At 43.0% G+C, this 19,290-nt stretch overlaps 1 protein-coding gene and 1 non-coding gene across 2 annotated transcripts in view; one reads left to right on the top strand and one right to left on the bottom strand.

Annotated features, from left to right (window-relative positions):
- The first annotated feature begins 1,221 nt into the window (after nucleotides 1-1,221).
- LOC127044950 (uncharacterized) overlaps nucleotides 1,222-19,290 on the top strand; it is a 239,287-nt gene continuing 221,218 nt past the window's right edge. The window contains exon 1 of the mRNA XM_050940280.1: nucleotides 1,222-1,953. The gene's annotated coding sequence lies outside the window, so the exon portion shown is untranslated. The remainder of the gene's footprint in view (nucleotides 1,954-19,290) is intronic.
- LOC127046094 (U1 spliceosomal RNA) lies at nucleotides 14,046-14,209 on the bottom strand. Its single transcript, XR_007772955.1, has one exon. It is a non-coding gene; the product is annotated as a U1 spliceosomal RNA (small nuclear RNA).

The raw sequence follows: 19,290 nt of genomic DNA on the forward strand, positions 1-19,290 counted from the left end.
CACAAAAAACTTGTTTCATTCCTTTAGATGATTACCTCTTTCAAAGTCTAGACAAGCTATGAAACAGGCCCATATATAGATGCTTAGAGTGGCAAAAGAGTTAATTTAAAACTGGAGGAAAATGACACATTTCTTCAAATAGGTCAATACAGACTGAACAGCAGGAAACACTGGCTGGTAATACTAAGAGCTGATGTAAAGAGATGTCAAAGAAAGTCATTTGCAGTGCACAACATCAAGTTTTATTGGTTCTGCAAAACCCAGGAACGACAGTAAATGTTATTTTGAGTGCCTTCTACTAACACTACTATTTATATATTCACAACTAGGAAGCACTCCTAATAGTATGTCAGTAAAGTGGGTAAAATTAAAAGTCGGGCATTAGAGAAACTGCTGTTCAAGTAGAGTTGGTAAATTATAAGTTGTGAAACATTGTTCGATGAATCAGGAGAAAATCCATTGAATTATATATTAAATTTTATTTCTAGTATCTCACCAATACTTCCTCTGGGAAATATAGAATATAGACCTCTCGTTAAAGGATCTTAGTACTTCCTAGGCTGTTCTATCAATGGCAATTGTGCTTCCCTCCCGTTTTGTTTTAAAGGAGAGGTAATTCAATGATGATTTTAGAACAAGGCACATATTAATCGAACAACAAATAAGTTTGTGGCAGCAATAATTGTTGTGGGTTTTTTTAATCATTTCTGTGTGGCAAGAATGTTGTAGTCTTTTCTTTCTGGTGTAGCCCTTAATCCAGCTTTCTATGCCTTCATCATGATGAGGTTGAATTATTCTAAACCACATTAAACTATTGGTTCAGAATGCACCTGCCCACTTATTAAGTGGTGTTTCTCAATGGGATTACATTACATCAGTGATCAGCACTTGCTACTGTTGGGTCTAAAGTTTTGGTGAACTTTGGGGAGCCAAAACACACCCAGACTGGCCGTCTCTGCATAATCCTTTCTGAACCCTTTATCGAACAAAGCACTGACCTGCAAACTACTCATGACACCCCCTTTATTAAGTAGCCATTAGCCTTTATCTCTATGCATTTACTTGTTAAACTTGCTTTTCCTGTAAAATATTGATTGATTATGCATGACCATTATCTTTTGTTAATCACTTTGTTTACTTCTGTGTATAAATATTGATGCTCACCCCTAATAAAGGGGCCACACTTAATCTAAAGCTTTTTAGAGCTAAGGATAGTGTGAGCCCGTTGATCAACGCATTGGTGTCTGGTCTCTGACAGAATTGTGTGCCCCATACCAACTCCGCACGAACTCGGGTGCTGGAGAGGTGAGTGAGGACTTGCTTTATTACCTAACAATTTGGGGGCTCGTCCGGGATTCCTTCTGGTGCGGTACCTCTGTCCAGTGGTCAGACCACTCATATATGAATTGGCAAGGCGCCACAGGAGATTTCTCCCAGCCAATTCAATATTAAGGGGTCGTGTACTGGACAGCAGGGTAAACGCCAGTTGGAGGGCTCCTGTCAGACACCATGGGTCAAGGGACTAGCGTGCCTCTTGAGAGTCCGTTGGGGATTGTAAATAAGTTATGGAATGAAGGGAAACTCCCAGTACAGACAGGAATGTCTAGGAAGAAGTTGTACACACTATGTGTAAGGAATTGGACTGGGTATACCGCGGTATTGGCCGACCCGGAGATGAGGTGGCCTTCGTATGGCTCTTTCGAACAGGCTGCCTTAAGAGGAGTAAAGAGCCTGATCGAAAAAGACCATCCGGGACAGTTATGTTACTGGTTTTGTTGGGACACAGCAGCAGAGCTGTGGAAATCTTTAAAAATTATGGCAGTCAGGTACTCTCCCGAGAGTGAACCCCCTCCAGGTTATTTCGATGAAGGGTGTAGACCACGGCGTGTTTTGACTCGTCAGCTGGTCCCCTCTGCACCTGCCCCTATTCCTCCGCAGGGGGACTCTCTCCATGTAGCAGAGGGGAATCTGCAGAATCCCAGATTGGAATTTCTGCAGAAGGATGAGGAGGAAATGGAGGGGCAAACCTCGGGAGGAGTAGTTACTAGGCTAATGTCCAAACAGATACAGCAGGGTGCATGCCCCCCCCCCCCCGAGGATAGCCCAGAGGATGTCCCCGTCAAATCTCTTGCGAGTAATAAAAGTATAGTTAGAGAGATGCCTTTACAGGTGCACCACCAGCTCAGCCCATTCCCCAGGCCTGGATCAACTACGGGAAACAGCAGCAGCCGCAGCAAACTCAGCCTCCTCAATGACGGTACCCCGGGGGCGAAGGCAAACAATGTGATGGTCTTATTTCCTTAATGTCTTTAGCCGGCTCCTTTCTCACTTTCTCCCCTCCCAGCAAAGAGCCTCGTTTAACCCTTTCAGTCCAGGGACTGCCTGTCTCTTTCCTCATTGATACTGGGGCTACTTTCTCTCTTTTAAATCATGCCCCCTCTCCCTGGCTATCCTCTGAGGTTAAAACTGCGACTGGGGTGGAGGGCAACCCACAGTCTCTGGAACTCACTTTGCCTTTGAATGTTGTTTATGCTGATAAATGTTTTCCTCACCGTTTTCTTTTTTCCCCAGCTTGTCTGATCCCTTTGATGGGCCGGGATTTACTCTGTAAGCTTGAGGCTACTTTAACCTGCACTCCTGAAGGGGTAGGATTATTGATGACAGTGTTAGGAGATTCGGCCCCTACTCAGGGTAATTGGGAAACACCCCCCTCTCTCTCCCCTGACCTCACTGACTTGCCTTCAACCCTCTGGGGAATTTCTGACACTGATGTTGGCCTGCTCCTTTCGGCAGAGCCCGTAAGGATTCAGGTGAAGCCTTCCTTAACCCCCCCGTCAGTCCCTCAATACCCCCTGTCGCTGGAAGCCCGGGAGGGCATCCGCCCCATTATCGAGGGATTCATTGCACAAAAGCTAGTCCGCCCTCAGCGCACTCCCTGTAACACCCCTATACTGCCTGTCAAAAAGCCTCCTAAAAAGGACGGAGACCCTGTTCATTGGCGCTTTGTACAGGATCTATGAGTTGTTAATCAGTATGTGGTCCCTCTTCATGCAGTAGTTCCTGACCCAGCTACTATCATCAGCCAAATCCCCTGGGATGCTGAGTGGTTCACTGTTATTGACTTAAAATCAGCTTTTTTCAGCATTCCTGTGCACCCAGACTCTCAGTATCTCTTTGGTTTCACCTGGGAGGGACAAAGTTATGTCTGGCAACGACTTCCTCAAGGCTACAGAGACAGCCCCACGATTTTCAGCCAGTGCCTCCGCCACGACTTGGAAGGTTTCACCAGTCCGCAGGGATCCACATTGGTCCTATACGTAGATGACATCCTATTAGGTAATCGCGAAGAAGCTGCCCTCCGCATCGATGGTAAGGCACTTTTATTATACCTACACACCAGAGGCCACAAGGTAGACCCTAAAAAGATTCAGTGGGTCTCACAAAAGGTCCGATATCTGGGCTTCCTGTTAACCCCAGAGGGAAGACAGATGGACCCAGCCCGCATAAAGACTATTCAAAACTGCCCTCTACCGAACACCAAGAAACAACTTCGAGGTTTCTTAGGATTAATTGGCTTCTGTCGCCCCTGGTTGCCGTCCTGCGGGGAGTTAAGCAAACCGCTCCACCGACTCACTGCTAACCTTGCTCCTGACCCTTTGCAGTGGTCCCCGGACACTATTCAAGCCTTTCAGTTACTGAAGGACAGTGTGGCCTCCTCCATGTCTCTCCGCCCCCCCAATTACAGCAAACCCTTTCACCTTTTTGTCCACGAGAGGGGCGGAATTGCTAGTGGTGTCCTTACCCAGCTGAGCGGGCCCCACCATTTCCCGCTTGCTTTTTACTCTCAGCAAATCGACCCTGTCGCTCAGGGAACCCCATCCTGCACCCGGACTCTGGCAGCAGCTGCCCTGCTGATCACAAAGGCAAAGAGCCTAACCCTGGGTCATTTTACCACGGTTTGGACCTCTCATGCCTTGTCAGCCCTTCTGCGTAGGGGCACAACCCAAGTCTTTTCGGCCCATCGTCAGCAACAGCTAGAGGCCGAACTCTTAGAAGACACTAACCTAATTTTTGAAAGGTGTGGACCCCTTAATCCAGCTACCTTGCTTCCTGACCTGCCAGTCCTCCAGGATCAGCACGACTGTGTGGAAGTAGTTTACAGCATCTTACAGATAAGAGACAACCTGTTTGACGTGCCACTGGACAACCCCGATTGCATCCTCTTCTCGGACGGAAGCTCCTTCTATGTTGATGGCAAGCGTTTCACAGGTTATGCTGTCACCTCTGAATGGGACATTCAAGAGGCCGCCTCACTGCCAGGCAACTGGGGAGCCCAAGCCGCTGAACTCTATGCCCTGGCCCGAGCTTGCCAGTTGGCCGCTGGTAAGACCGTTACCATTTTTACTGATAGCAAATATGCTTTTGGAGTTGTGCATTGTCATATCCACCTCTGGAAGTTTCGAGGTTTCCAGACAGCTGCCGGTAAACCCATTCAGCACCTCCCCCTCATCCACAAGCTTTTGGACGCCCTCCAAAAACCCTCTGTCCTGGCTGTAGTTCACTGCCGGGCCCATACTAAAGATAGTAGCCCCGTTACCCGTGGGAATGCCCTGGCTGACGCCTCCGCTAAGAAGGCTGCCACCTTACCTTTAGCCATGCCCACATTGGCTATTGCAGCCTCCTCCTTTACTCCACCGCACCCCGTACCAGTACCCGCTGCTGAACTACAATCGTGGGAGAGCCTCGGGGCCACTCTGGTCAAAGGGACCTGGCTTATGCCAGATGGCCGAGCCTGCCTCCCTCGCTCCACATACCCCGTGGCAGTTCGCTGGCACCATGATAAAGGGGGTCACTACGGCACGCACGCCCTCGTGAACACCATCGCTCGCTTTTGGTATGCTCCAGGCATTCAACCCTATTGCCTATCAATAGTGAAAGCATGCAGCACATGTCAGCGTAATGGACCTGCTCCACCTCTTAACAAAATTAAGGGTGGAAAACCTCCACCTGCTGCTCCATTTCAACATCTTCAAATTGACTTTGCAGATATGCCAAAGGCTTTTGGGAAAAAGCACCTCCTTGTTTTGGTTTGCCCTCTGACTTCCTGGGTCGAAGCTTTTCCTACTGCTAATTGTACTGCTGCCACAGTGGCGAAGATTCTCCTTAGAGACATTGTACCCCGTTTTGGCATCCCTCTTGTGCTCGACTCAGATCGCGGACCTCACTTTACTGGTCATGTCCTTGGCCGTTTAGAACAAGGACTGGGCATTTCACACTCCTTTCATACACCCTACCACCCCCAGTCTAGCGGGAAAGTTAAGCGTATAAATAGGGAACTTAAGTTTACATTCGCTAAATACTGTCAGGAAACAGGATTAAAGTGGCCTCAGGTACTTCCCTTGGTCCTGTTTCACCTTCGTACTCGCCCAACCCGCGCATTGGGATTATCCCCCTTTGAACTGCTCTATGGACACCCCCCTTTCAAAGGCGGGGCGCTACCACGTGCTGATGTTTCACTATTGGGAGGGGATCATTTAACCGCGTGTCAGTTTCTCTCCCTACAGGCTCGCCTTCGTACCCTTTGGAAAGCCTCGCAGTTTTCCCAGACCGTGCCGCTGGAGGAACAGATCCACCCGTTCCAACCAGGGGACTTCGTCTGGGCCAAACAGTTCGTTCGTGACGACACCCTCCAGCCAAGGTTTACTGGACCCCACCAGGTTCTTTTAACAACCCAGACTGCAGTGTTCCTGGAAGGACGCAAATCTTGGATCCACCACTCCCATGTCAAGCCAGCCGTAGTGGACCACAGTGTCGGACCAGCAGCTCTTGTCACCACTGAGGACACTGCCTTCGACCAGTGGACCAGCTTACCTCTCTCAGACATTAGACTTAAATTGACTCGAAAAAAATGAGAGGACCCTTTATTCTCACAACTGTATGTTTTTTTTATGCTTTTTTAGTTTATTTTCTGCTTATGAAGAATGCTGTGTTTTTGTAAATGACACCTACTCTGACACTTTTCAACGTACCAAACACCTAAGGGAAATGGCTAAAAACTACTCCTCTGGCCAGCCACCTTATGATTGGTGGGGAGCCTTATGAAATTGGCTGCCCGGATTTGGGTGGGTTAAAAAAACTCTTGGTTGGTGTTGTTGGGGCCATAGTAGTCCTTATAATACTGTGTTGCTGTATTCAGTGTGTCCCCTCCCTCATAAACTCATGTAAGTCAGTTTATTCTTTTCCCACTTCAGCTAAAAGCCTTACTCTCTTCGAATTGGGCGGCCCTTGAGATCTCGAAATAGGGTGTAGCTTTTTGATTAATAGTTATCTCAAAGCTACAAATGGAGGAATGTTGGGTCTAAACTTTTGGTGAACTTTGGGGAGCCAAAACACACCCAGACTGGCCGTCTCTGCATAATCCTTTCTGAACCCTTTATCGAACAAAGCACTGACCTGCAAACTACTCATGACACCCCCTTTATTAAGTAGCCATTAGCCTTTATCTCTATGCATTTACTTGTTAAACTTGCTTTTCCTGTAAAATATTGATTGATTATGCATGACCATTATCTTTTGTTAATCACTTTGTTTACTTCTGTGTATAAATATTGATGCTCACCCCTAATAAAGGGGCCACACTTAATCTAAAGCTTTTTAGAGCTAAGGATAGTGTGAGCCCGTTGATCAACGCATTGGTGTCTGGTCTCTGACAGAATTGTGTGCCCCATACCAACTCCGCACGAACTCGGGTGCTGGAGAGGTGAGTGAGGACTTGCTTTATTACCTAACACTACCAGTCAATTTCCAGGTGAAATGCAAGATGTTGGTTTTGTCCTGGAAAAACCTTGGTTTGGGTCTTGGCTACTGGAAAAACCTTTTTTTGATGCCATGGCAAATGTGATCAGCTGAGACACTTGAGCTAAGAACCTCCTGTCTTGAAACTGGGCAGCCATTAGTATTGCTAAAGCTATCTCCTGTCCCATGATCTCATCTGAATCCTGAGGAGGAAGAATCTGGTAACTGATACTTTTTAATGATTTTGTCTAGGAATGAGATAAGATGACATGAAGGTATATAAGAACCTTAGCAACCTGTTTATCTTGCTGATCTCTCTCTTGCCTTCCTTCCTAATTATCCAGGATTTGGTGGATGGTCTGCTCTCTCTTCCTTTAATTTCAGGAACCACTAGCTAGGATCATTTCTCCTCAAATCCTGGATAATTAGGAGAGAAGGAGGGAGAGAGATCAGCAAGAGAAACAAGCTTTTTTCATAGTTTGGGGCATTTACATGATTGCAAAGGATTGGTGAATTTGCCTATGTACATCTTATGAATTCTGACTGGTATGAATTTTGATTATGTATAACTCAAACCCTCAATGTATACTGAATCAGTGCTGATAGGGACAACATAATGTATCAGACATCCTATCTGGAAACAGCTACAGGACAATCAAAGAAGTTGTTAATGTGGAATGATTTTGCTCTGGATGAACAATGAAGATGCTAAAGAAATTGGCCAAGTTGAAGGAAACTGGTTACTTCAGGTTATCTGCAGGGAGGGAGGGAAGTTTAGAGCAATGGAAGCTCCACAGGAGAAAAGGAGAACAAAGGAAAAGTGTTAGACACTGCTGTTAAAAAGGGACATACTCGCTGAGCTATGGAGAACCTGCTGATTACCTTACTAGGCCTGAGCAAGCTAAAGAGAGCTTCTTGCAAGGGCAGAGAGAGAGAGAGAACCTTAGCAGGAGGAGTGGAGGATCTTGGGACACTGCAAGGACTGACCAATACCTAATGGGTTCTCAGAGCAGTGAGGAAAGTGAAGAGAAGGGTTTGTGTGCAGGTTTGATTATATTTGCACAAATATGCAAGCCTCTATGCTTGCTTAAGGAATAGAGTGTGTATGTGTTTAAGTTGTTACTTTGCAAATTGCAAAGCCTCTGAGTTCCTTGTTGCAATTCTCACATATTCCTAAAGAAGAGTTAAACTGTCAGTCGGAGTAACCACAAGGGTGCTGGTCTGGGAAAGGAGGTGATAGAGTTACTGAGGAAACTTGGGGAATTCAGCACTGGGTTTGGGGTGTAGGCAGCTAGACTGCAGGGACCCACTTCTAAGAAGGCGTACAAGACAGAGATTCTGCATCCCAAAAGTGATCTTGAGATGCCAGAGACCAAGAGAGTGTGCCTAAATATTGCTCAGACTGAGCAGGCTTAGAAGCAGATAGAATCCAGTATTTGGGTCCAAACAGTTATCTGATGGGAGTCCACAAAGGAGAGCATGATCAGGGCTGTGGAGAAGAATATAAAATTCCAAGTAGCCTAGATCTTTATAAAAATGATTTTAAAATGCACAGTGGCACTTCAAAACACTCTAGAAAAACCACATGAAGGTTTCATAATGTAATGTTATTGCATTGCTATGTAAAAACAAAAATAGATGACCAGTGTAATTTGCATTCTTAAAGTAGTTAATGAAGCATAGTAAGGTGCAGTGAAAATTTTCACTTGGATAAATAATGCCACAGTGTCCACATCATATACTGCAGTGTAGCATATATTTGAACTATAACTATCGTCATCTACATATAAAATCAAGACACATTGAGAGGTGCACATAATATTATTCATGCATAATTTCCTGTCCCTGCTGTTTTATTTTCCCACTTTTATGTGACTATTTTTATGCTTATTATGACTTATTGTTTTAATATACACTGTTTAGTTAATAAAATAAAATCTTTCATTAATGCTACTTTCAGATTTTTATGTTTGCTTTAGTTGTAATAAGATTTTTGTGAAAGTGTTGCTTCCAATATGATATTGCAATGCTTGAGACAGTTTATATTAACAGCAGTTTGGGATTTTTTTTTTTTTTAATAATAGCGAATGACTTGTATACTGGTCACTAAAGCACAGTATTTTTTTCTAAAAATTTCATCCAAAAACACATTCTGAAGTCCAGGAAGGGGAGTCAAACATTTAGTTGATTTCCAGCTTCAGACGAAGGGCTGGATTTCAATGGGACTATTTGAGGAGTAAAGCCTGAATGCACAAAAGGAGTTAGGCACTTAAGTCCCTGTTTTAGGTGCCTAAATCCCAGTTTTGGGACCACTGCACCGCACAAAATTCCTGCTGAAACCCAATAGCCACCTAAACTCAGTGTCTAAGACAGAGATTAGCAACCTTTGGAACACGGTCCACCAGAGAAAGCCCCTGGTGGGCTAGGCCGGTTTGTTTACTGGTCACGTCCGCAGGTTTGGCTGATTGCAGCTCCCACTGGCCACAGTTCAACATTCCAGGCCAACAGGGGCAGTGGAAAGCAGCAGCTAGCACATCCCTCGGCCCGCCCTGCTTCTCGCAGCCCCCGTTGGCCTGGAGCGGTGAACTGCAGCCAGTCGGCTGAACCTGCATACGCAGCAGGTAAACAAAGTGGCCTGGCTCACCAGGGGCTTTCCCCGTCTGGCCGCATGCCAAAGGTTGCCGATCCCTGGTCTAAGTTTTTGCAGTAAAAGCTTCCTAGGCACCAAGGTTTCTGCCTCTGAGTGAGCACAGCACTGCCTCCCTGTAGGTGTCTGGGCACCTATCTCCCATCTAAGCTTCAGAGCAATTTACAATCTAGAGGAAGACATGTATTTGGTCATCTAACTTGTATGAGGGCCAGATCTCATAGGCATGCTCAGAGGCCACATAAGGTCAGTGGAGCAGCAGCTCCCTCATTACTTTTAGCCCAGTGATTAAGGTACTCACTTGGGATGTGGGAGATTTTTGTTCAAGAGTCCCTACCATTTTATAAGAAGTGATATGAACAGGGATCTACCACCTCTTAGGTGAGTGTCCTAACCATCGGGATATGGGATATTTTGATGTGGGGGAATCCATCAGTCTCTCTTATTAAAGCTGTTGAACTGTAGATAAATCATTAAAGTCATTAGAGCAGGGAACAGGATCCTAGGTCTCCCATATGCTGGATGAGTGATCTAACCACCAAGTTATAAAGTCATTCTCATGCTTGTATGTGCACTCACACTTCTCTCTCTCTCTCTCTCTTTCTCACACACTCTCTCTCTCTCTCTCTTATGCACACATTCAGGACTAAGGGAAGCCTGCTTTAGCCCCGCTGTGCTGCTGACTGGGAGCCACCTGAGTTAAGCCCATGCCCCAACCCCCTGCCTCAACCTTGATCTTTCCAAACCCAGAGCCCCCTCCTGCATCCCAAACCCCTCATCCCCAGCCCCATCCCAGAGCCCGCACTCCCCTCCTGCACCCTAACCCCCTGCCTCAATCCTCAGCCCCCTCCTGCACCCTGAACCCCTCATCCGGGTGCTCCTACCCCGAGCCCCATGCCAGAGCCCTCTCCCACATCCTAAACCCCTCAGCATGGAGCACCATCCTACACCTCACACCCCTCATCCCCAGCCCCACCCCAGAGCCCAAACCCCCAAGACAGAGCCCTCACTCCACTGCACCCTAACCCCCTGCCTCAACCCTCCTTTTGCACCTGGAACCCCTCATCCCAGAGCCTGCACCTCCAGCTGGAGCCCTCAGCCCTCCTGCTTCCCAATCTCCTGCCCCAGCCCAGAGCTCCCTCCTTCACCCTGAACCGCTTATTTCTGGACCCACCCTGGAACCCGCACCCCCAGTTAGAGCCCTCAACCCCTTCCACACACAGGGATTGGCAACCTTTGGCATGCGGTCCACCAGAGAAAGTGAGTGAGGATGGGGGAGAGTGAGCCACTGAGGGAGGGGGAATATAGTGAGCATGGAGCAGGGCCTTGGAGAAGGGGCAGTGCTAGGGTATTCAGTTTTGTGCTGTTAGAAACTTGGCAGCCCTAGATCCCTTCAGCACATGTTAAAATCTTGCCACTCGGTTCCCCTACTTGGCCACCAGTGCACGCTTTTAAAGAAACAGGAGCTGCTTTTTTCATTCTCTCTTCCCATTTGGTGGTTCTGATCAGCTAGTTTTTAAAAAAAAGTTAGTGTGAAGGCAATTGCATTTAATAGTATTTCAGAAAGACTACCTATCACAAACCTGGATTAGGTTTAAACATGGACTCTGCCAACAACCCAGGTTAAACAGAATTTATTTTTGTAAAGTTTGCAAAGGAATTTAAAAAATAAAAAATTCTGACCCATCTCCCTTTTATTTTTGCTTCTTTATGATATATAAATAATATCTGATTTTAATAATAGTAATATTTAAATTAATAAATAAAAACAATTAAAATTAATAATGATAATAATTTCCTTTTTGTATTTGCCTTAGAAACGTCAGGAATTCCACATCTTGTATTCCATGGTTTTCTGGAGGATTTCTTGGGGCATACAAAGATTCTCTAAAATGTGGTGGTAGTGTTTGTTTGGAAAAAGGGTTGTATTCAGTCTTTAACAAAGGCATCTCTTCTCCCAAGTATATATTGTACTTAAATAGGTGTAAACAAAAATGATCAAATACAAATAATCTAATTAAAAATTCCTCTATCAGTCCCTCAGTTTTCTCCCTCCTGTGATGTTATAGGCTGTGTCTGTCCTATGGAGACTACACCAGCATAGCTATGATGGCATAACCCAACAATGCAGATGTTCAAAGCCAAAGGAAGAGGCTTTTCTCTCATTGTTAAGAACACCACCACTCCACACAAAGTCAACTGCATCAACAGAAGCTTTCTTCCCTCGGCATAGTTGTGTTGACACTGGGGTTAGGTTGGCCTAGCTATGTTGGTCAGGGATGTGTTTTTTTCATACCTCTGACTGATGTAACTATGTCAGCCTAATTGCAAGGAAAGAACAAGCCCTAGTTTCACCAGTTCTCTGACTGACACAGAATCCTAAATTTCTAATGTAAACAATGAGCAGAATTAAAACAAACAAAAACCCCTCACAGTTTCACAAGCCCTGTCATGATGCCTTTATATATCATAAAGAAGCAAATTAATAGAAGGAAAAATAGGGAGTGTATCAGCCCCCCACAAGAGGGTATAAGACTCCTCCTCCTGCAGTTTCCACCTTTGCTTTGTCCTCTGCCCCCCACACACTCCCCCTCCTCTTTTTGAATTACATTATCAACCTATATACATTTTGCTCCCCCTTATCTACTGCTCCCTGACTCCACCCTCAATCCCTTCTGCTCTAAGTTTAATATCTCTCATCCCATTTTCCTCTCTTCTTACTATCCCACTCTCATCCTTAGTGACTTCAGTTCCTATGTTGTCCCATCTGATTTAGCTGGCTGTCTCCTTGCACTCATCTCCTTCCTTGATCCACTTTTGCAATCACCAAAATGGAAAGAGTGAATTGAACTATTACATAAAGTTCTTCACCCTTCCTTTAATCTCATAATACTTGTCTATCCTCCTACCACAAGCTTCTTGGGGCAAGGACCCTCCTTTCTGCACATTTGGAGCTGGGCAAAAAAAAAATTGACTTTTTTTTTAAAAAAAGGGGATTTGAGTTAACCAAAGTATCTACTGAATTCATATGGAATTCACTGATTTTTTGAGGGGGAGGGGGTTAAAAAAACTCTGAAAAGGTGAAAATTACATGTTTCAATTTTTCTATTCAAAACAACTTTTAATTTAGCCCTCTATTTCAATTTTTCTTTTTAAAGTTTTAAGAAAACAAGAAGTGAAATATTTCATTCAACTTCAAACAATTTTTTGTCTGGCTTGCTGAAAAAATATTGTTTCGTGTCAACCAAAACTTATATTTCTATTATTTGTTTTTTAATTTTAATTTTTTTAACTTATATATATTTGGCGCTGAACCAAAAAATAGGTTATTCACACAGCTTTATTTAGCATATAGTGGACACAATTGTAAATAAATAATAATTAGCTATTTTTCCCTTTACAGGTCCACTTTAATGCAACATTTTTTAGGCTTATGGTAGGGCAGGGGGAAGTAGAAAGAGATCTGCATAAAATTTTCTTATAAGATAATCTACTGGAATCTTGTCTAATTTACTGAGAAAGGAAAACAAAAATGACAAGAGTATTATACTGTCTCAGCAAGATATTTACTAATTATATACTCATTTGTACATTTACCCATCTTTGATGTTTTCAATGACAGGGCTAAAAATTATGGGTTTCTTTATTATTATTATTTGTTATACTATCAGTGATATTGTGTCGTTTTAGAAATAGAATATGTGTACCTTTATCCTGCAACTGAACCTAAATATAATTCATAGCACCTCAGATGAAATGATGATGATGTTTCAGACAATCTGCAGAGGCTTTTAGAAATTAACTTAAAAGAAAGAATTTCCCATGGTATAGAATTACTTTTTCTGCATCACTTAGTGAATCTAACAAAATTCAACTGCATAAAACCCACTGTAGGGAAAACTCCTGTTTTGAATGACTACAAATGTAAAAGAATTATATACACATACTGTATAGTACAACACTAAATAATATCACAATTCTGATATTTTAGTCTTTTTTTTCCTTTTGTTCAGATGCAAAACAACCAAGGGATAGCATTGTACATCAGTGGTTTCATATGTTTGTTTACACCATATTTGCAAATGATCATTCTATGACCTTAATTAAATTTAAAATATAAGAAGGAGGTGATGTTCCCCCTTCCATACTAAAGCAATAATAAGCTCATTTGTTTAAGTATCTAGCAGGAAATAATGTTGTTTAAATCTGATTATATTTTTCCCCCTATGCAAGAGATGTTCATTGAATTCTACATTAAGAGAAAATTAAGTTCACAGCAATAATTATAAAAAGCTTCAGGGCAAAAATAATAATCAATTAATGTTAAAATGCGGTGACCTATCAGTTTAAATCACAATACACGTTTTCCCATAAAACTTGCCTCAGGGAAACATAGGGCCTCCACAGTCACTAATGCAATGTTTACAAATTAGTCAATTCTTCTTAAAATAGGGTCTCAACCATTGTTAATCTCCTTAGTTCAAAATTTGGACGTTCATATAACCCTAATTTGTCTCCTGACCAGTCAAAGACCTTTTATGCAGTGTATGGTGATAGTGTCACATACCAATAATCCATAAAAGATAGCTACTTTTTTTTTCCCCAGGGGAGAGCACAAATGCAGTCCCCTACTACCACAAATTATGCAGTCGAGTTTCCTGCATTTGGGGAAATCGCAAGGGTCAGCACATCCACAGTGCAATTGCTGAGCCTCACCCTGGGAAAACCACCTTCGTGATCATAGTATCTCCCCTGCCAGGCTACCAGAAAATTCAAAATGCCAATTGTGAAAGTTCTATAGTATATTGCCCTGAGAATAATTAAACAGAGCTCAGCTTTCCTTTTCTGTTCCAGGTGTGCCTAGCTCAGCCAATTAAGAGGGAGAGACAGCACCTGGGGAATTGTAAGAAGCCTGGTGAGAAAGAGAACTCAAAATCTGAGCAGACTGGTTTACTCAGAAAGTGTAGGTGTTAAGAGCCACCAGGGAGTGCAGATGGTTTCTGGAGGAAAGCTGAAGGCAGGAGAGTTTGTAAGAAGGGTTTGCTTGCTGGTGTCTGAAAGTTAGAGAGCCAGAACTAATGGCAAAAGGACTGGAAGCAGCAAAGGGAGTTGTCTGTGGAGTCTAAGCTGAAGAGCTGGAGCCAAGGGCTAGGGAGAGCTGAAGGAAGGAGGAGTAGTGGGTGAGTACATGCTGACATCTCCTTGATGAAGAGCTGGGCCCAGAACTGTGAAAGGATCAGGGAGAGTGAATGATACTCCCCTGGCAAAGATACTTCCAGTAAAAAGGTTGCGTGAATTCCCATTAGGGAGAATGGTGTTGCAGAAGAGAGCTTAGGTGACTGTCCAGGCAGAGGGATAGAAGAGAATTGACTATACGGATTATGCTGTGAGACTTATGTATGGTCTAGAACACAAGCTTTCATGGGATTTCTGGGGACTTAAAGGGAAACTGAGGTGAGGGGCTATGAGGAGGTGCCTGAAGGTGGTTGCTTATTGATAAACAGACTTAGCAGTATGCCTCTATCTATTCTGGTTCACTATTAAAGTTGTGAGCTCTTTAAAACAAGGTAGGACAAAGAAAAGTCATATTCTGTTCTCATGTGTTCCCACAGAGATTATTACATAAGAGAGGTCTTCAACTAACATGGCAACTGAATAGCAAAAGGTTGCCTGATATTGCAGCCTTTATTAGAGTGAGTAATGTATATTCAAGCAAACAGTCCAATTGGCTTCTTACTTACACCAACAGCCTCAAATCACTGGGACTGCTCAGGCAAGTAATTTTCTCCTACTCACGTTAGTAAAGGTTGCTGGACTGAACATGCTGTTGGATATCTGTGCAGTCCTTATCCAAAAGCTTCTTAATTTGCAAACTGAGCTAGAAACTTTTCTTCATGTTTGGTTTGGTTTTGGTTTTGGTTTTTTACTTGTACTCAGGTGAGAAATACAGAAAACATCATATTTTTCAGTGTTTTCCCCACTTTCACTTCTGCATCAAGAAATGAAGAGGTGCCCAAGAATGGAAAGGGGGTGGGGGAGAATAAAGTACATCATGGTAACTTTGCTTTTTTCCAAACTTCATAAAAGATCCAATTAGCTATGATTAGTGTTTTGAATTAAGCTTAAATCAGCTCTTACTTTATCAGAATCATTCTGCATACCCCAAACGAGCTATTCTTGAAATGCCCTATTTATACCAATCATTGTGCCATTGGTAAAGTTCTTACTTTAATACAGTTTTTGTTAGGCTACAACAGTAACTTGATGTCACTTTCATGTAAATTAGATAGTCATACATGGTTACTTTCCCTTTGCAATTGCTATTTACTCGATAATAAAGATAACTGGTGAAATTGCAGCTTAGTTTTGGACCATGGGATTTTTATTATTTGTATTGTGGTAGCATCTAGTCTCAGTTATGGATTGGCCCATTGTGCATGGTGCTGTACAAGCTCGGGGGAGGGGAGTGTATGCTCCAGAAAGTTTAGAAGTAGATATTACCCCTCCCCCCATATTTTTTCTCTCATACCTTGGTTGAGACCTGAAGTTCTGCGGTATGCTATATCTTTTTGTCTGTTTTTTGCTGCTATGCTCTCAGGCAGGCCTATTTTAAATCCTCTAACTGCTATAATAAGGAGAAACTGTGATGTATCCCCTTTCCCTTCACTATAGCCCTGACCTTAAAAACACTTTAGCTCATGTATAGCTTTACTCATGTGACAGTTCTCACTGTAGTCAAAATATCTGCAAAGGTATGTGGAAGCTAAACTATTGGTAGAGCTTCTTAGGTGAGTAAAGTTACATGCATGCTGGAGGGCTTGCTGGATTGGGCCTATGGTTTGAAGCAACATTTGCATAATTAGAGTTGCTTAATATAGTGAATAGAAAAAGCCATGCTTTCTCAAATGATGATTGGGTTTTCTTTGTCTTGATAAATGTGAAGCATCACAGCATGAAAAAGGCTTCCTGTGAAATCCCCTCATATGCTTTCCAATGTCAAAATATTTATAATAAGCACTGGTGTTCACTGAATTAGGATACAATGCACTAACAAAACTAAGTGATCTCTGAATGCTTTTTTGTTTTTACTCAGTTCAGAGTATTAGTAATATTTTAGTAGTAACTATTAGTATATATTTTACATTTCTACAGTGCCCTCCATTAGAGGATCTCATATCACCTTTTCAAAGGTTCAGGTACTATTCCAGCTCTGACCTGAGTTTTGAAAAACAGGAGAGCTTTGTGTAGTGATAGCTCAACAGACACACAATGTAGAAAAAAGTATGTTTTGGGGATGAAGAGAAGCTCGTTTTGGTTACAACTTCATCTGCCACATCATATACGTGATGCTCTTGAAAGTTAAACACTGCCATTTTTCCATTGTGGCTTGTAAAAATTGTCCGCTGTGAAATGAAGTGTTTACGGAGAACATAAAACCTGTTAGTTTACCGGAAGAGCTTGTAAATGCCTAAATTCTGATTCTATTCCAATTTATATTGGTGTTTCATATGGAAATTACAGAACCCACCTTACAATCTTTGAAATCGCAGTCTTGTAAGAGTTGTGAGGGTTCCATCATAGTAACAACATATCTGACACTTTGCAGGCTTCATAAGCACAATAGACAATGAAGACATGAGGACTTTGTAAGCTTTACATGTAGGATTTACAGCATTTGACACTTTGGCAATCTGTCTAAACAAACTTCAGAATTCTGGTTGAAGTGTTACGCTAATTGCTGTATTGCACATGACACTGCAGTGACGGCTGGGATCAAACCTGGGACCTCTATGCATAAGTGCTTACTGCATGAGCTAAGGCTGTAGCAGGCCAGAGTGTCACACTGAGCAGTCCTGGGTTACAACAGTATTTATATATCTCTTCCAAGCTGCAAACTCCAGCTGCACTTTCAAAGTGCTTTGCCTTCTCTATTATCTGTTAGCCTCTTGTTGTGATTTGGTACTGTCCTAACAATATATGAATACCGTATAAGACTATGAACTTGGAAAGATACATACATAAATGAAGCTGCCAACTCCTTTTTGAATGTGCTACTTCACAGTCTCTGTCCTTTTCCTCCACACGGGGTTGAAGTCCCAACATAAGAACACAGGGCTGACAATAGAGGGTAGTTGACTTTAAATATCCAGCCATTGGAAATCTAGTCACTCTGACAGAAGACTGATTCCCACCAGGACCAGCCTACAACATTTTGGCACTTGAAAATGCCCATGCCTCCCTCATGCCCCTGCCCCCTTCACATGGGCCAAAACTTTGAAAGGTCTCAATTCTGCCTTCTTCCTGTTCTTCTCCTTTCATGGTACTGCTCTGATACCCACACCAATAAAGGAGAACTAACAACTTAAAATGCCTTGTTCAAAAATTTTAAGTAACACTTACATTTGCTGTTCAGGTGTTTGAAAGTTAATTTTTCTTGTCTGCATATAAACACTGGCATTTTTATCTGTTTGAATAATCAAAGTGGTGCTTTTTGTGCCTTCTTGATTGCAAAGATTTGAACTGCTTCCTGAAGGTCCAAGATATGGGCCAGTTAATGCTCTATTGAGATGGTTGCAAGTCAGACAAGCCTTTCATGTGTCATTGTGGAGTGTAGATGTGTTTTTATTAACTTTAGCTTGGAGAAGCTGCGTTCTCCACTGGCAACTGTTACAGGAAGTGTTGGAAGTATGTGCAGAGCAACAAAAGCATTTGGAAAAAGGGTGGTCATCTTATTTGTGCACATATATTCCAGAACAGCCTTTGGAGTTGACCCTGCTGAAATGTATCTTGAAAGGGCTTTCAGTTCATCACCTAAACCACTCGCATCAACATCGCGCATGTCATCATGTGTCAACACTGTCTCTAGTGCCCTGCATTGCTGGTGTAGACCTTCAGGTATAGCGAGGAGTTTTGGAATATCATACAACATCCCAAATATACTGCAGTGTTCCTTGAGCTGCATGAAATGTTCTTCAACTGACTATATTGCACAATCTAGCACCTGGTTAAAGAATTCAACTTTGAATTGTTGTTAGGGGTCTTTTATGAGATTATCCCGTGCCTTGTAATCAAACTGTCGTCTTCTTCAGTGACTCTTGAACGGGTGGGAAAAGAGCTTCAGTGTGAAGTTCCTCTGCCAACTTCTGTGCACTTTTCAGAACATTTTGAAATCCCTTATCTGACCAGTAAGATTGTAGGTATGACTTTGCTTTGTCCAGTTGTTCCATTGCTCCAGATATGTCAAGATTAACACCTTGGAGTCTCTTGCTTACAACATTTATTTCACACAATATGTCATGCCACAACACTAAGGCCACACAGAAATTTGAAGTTATGTATGTTACTGGTGATTCCATTTCCCTCTGCCACTGTTCTCCCACGAACAATTCCTATCATAGCATTATCCTCCATAATGGCAACTATGGCATCATCTATCTTCCCAATTTGGTGTGTGTTAGGCTTTATTGCTTCCACTCAACTTCCCCATCATGTGGCACTCAGTGGTTTCAGTGTCAGAGGGGACGTTCCCAGATGTTGCTTCAAATTTTGCCATCGAGTTGATGCAGATTAAAATACATAGATGCTTTTGAATTGCATTTAAAAAAAATTCAGCAGCCTCACTAGAAGCTGATGCTGCATCACTGACCCACCAAGTTCAATGAATGAGAACTGCATGGGACAAAAGAAGCTTGTGGGTTTAATTCTCACATCCGTGTCTGCACTTCTCTGTTCTTTCCTCTTATGTTGGCATCATTATCATAGCCCTGACCTCTCATGTCAGCTATCGCAATTCCAGTATCTCCCAGCTTTTTAAGAAGCACATTTGTCATACCTGCTCCTGTAGTATC

This window comes from Gopherus flavomarginatus, chromosome 2 (assembly GCF_025201925.1).
Source record: "Gopherus flavomarginatus isolate rGopFla2 chromosome 2, rGopFla2.mat.asm, whole genome shotgun sequence".
Taxonomy (NCBI): domain Eukaryota; kingdom Metazoa; phylum Chordata; order Testudines; family Testudinidae; genus Gopherus; species Gopherus flavomarginatus.